Source organism: Cyrtonyx montezumae, unplaced genomic scaffold (assembly GCF_038088225.1).
Source record: "Cyrtonyx montezumae isolate F1298 unplaced genomic scaffold, pur_monq_1.0 scaffold_0, whole genome shotgun sequence".
Taxonomy (NCBI): domain Eukaryota; kingdom Metazoa; phylum Chordata; class Aves; order Galliformes; family Odontophoridae; genus Cyrtonyx; species Cyrtonyx montezumae.
The window spans coordinates 1,783,769-1,785,654 of NW_027071824.1; positions in this window are offsets into that span (position 1 = coordinate 1,783,769).

Genomic DNA, 1,886 nt, shown 5'->3' on the forward strand with positions numbered 1-1,886 from the left:
GTCTCTGAAGTGAAGCCTTCTTCTTCAGTCACCTGAATGTGTCTTCTGATGTTCATAGTTTAAACCACCTGAATGAAATTCAACTATGTCACCATAACTATCAGTAGTATTCACAAAGGTTTATCACAGCTTATTCTTAAGCACGACTAAATAACATAGAAAACACACCTTACAATTCTTCCTCCGCAACTTCACATAGTCTTGGCTTTTCTAGCAGATCATGCAGATTTCCAATGATATGCAACCTCTAATGTAAGCTTCACAGCATTGGATTCACAGGATGGGATATATTAAACCTATTTTGCAGTTGTACTGTATTATCCAATAGATGGTTGTGACACGCTCTCTGACTACAATCCTTCATGTGAAAAAGCAGCTAATACCACCACAGACAAAGGAATAGAAGAAAGAAAGCTAAAACTGAGCGTGGATCTAGTTGGATGCCTGCAATTATCCCTCCAAGTTCATCTTTGCTCACCTTTGTTTAGTTCAGACTGTAGTTCAAGTGTCTGTATTCTCTGTTCATGGGAGTGTGTGGGAATTGTTTTGCTTTCAGTGCAGCTACCAACTGCAACACAGGCACTGAACAGAAGTATAAAATCCGGAGTGATTACCTGGGTTTAGGCTGTCTCAGAAAAATGGCTAACAACTTTGTTTTGTCCAACCCTGTGCTGTTAAGCCTTCCCACCACAAGTGGGTACATTCTTAGATGTTTCCACTGATAGAGTACAAACCCAAATCCAAGAGCTGTGGATTTTTTACTCAGGCTGTCAGTCATATTTGATATACCCATGAAGGACAGTGGCATCCTTCCTTTAACCTGGCATGTAGTTTTATGGGCATTTCTTTTACTCTCTTCTCCTCATTTGATTGGTAAGATTTGGCTAAATCAAAGCAGAGTATTCTTTTGTACAGGTCAGTATTTGTAATGAATAGATGCATAATCTTTAAAGTGTAAGCAATTTAGAAACATTGTGATGTATTTTCTTATGTCTGCTGTATATCTTATGTAGGACAACTGCATCATGATTGCTTCTTGCTTTTGGTACCACTTGTAAATTTGTCTATCATATCTGATATAATTTCTTAGCATAGTTCCACATTTCTACATACTGAAATGGAAAATCCATATATAGCAAGGATAATTACCATTTTAAGTAATTGAATGGCTAATTGTCCATATTCAACACCACATTTAGGCTCAAATTCTTAATCAACTTCCCACTGATGTGAATGCTAAATTGGGTTCCAAAATATGCCTCTACAATCTTAACATGAATCACAAAACACTTTTCAAAAGCTCAATAAAAATCACAACCTTTCTATAAAAATAAATTTTCAGTTTCAGTCAAAAAAAGCCTTACAAAGAAAACCCTGAAGTAATTTTAAGCTTACATTTGACCTTGGAAGTAGCATGCCTGTAGAAAAACAGTCAGACATATTCTCATCATCCTTATCCTGCTTTTGCTCTTTAATATGAGTTAGAATTTCATCCAGTGTTTTCAAAGGTCGTTGTCTTTGTGTTTGTATCCATATAATATCTCAGTCAACATTCTCTGTTAAACATCATCAGATACAGGGCCCTCATTCAGGACGAGCTCTCTCAAGTTGAGCACTAAGACATGAGGTCTGGCATCCAAACTGCTGCAAGATGCGTGAAAACTTAGTAACAAGGATTTTACCATTAAAAAATTTGAGGAGCAGTATCCTTTTAAATTAAAATTTACAGAACAGGTCTTTAGGTTAAGTAAAAAAAAATGTTGTTGCCTACAGTTCCTGGCAACATGGTACTCTTTTGTCTCTGCAAAGGATATTTTTATTACAAATAACCTAGTTTCCAATACAATTATTTCATTGAAATCCTGCCCTTGAGCATTTCTAAAAAT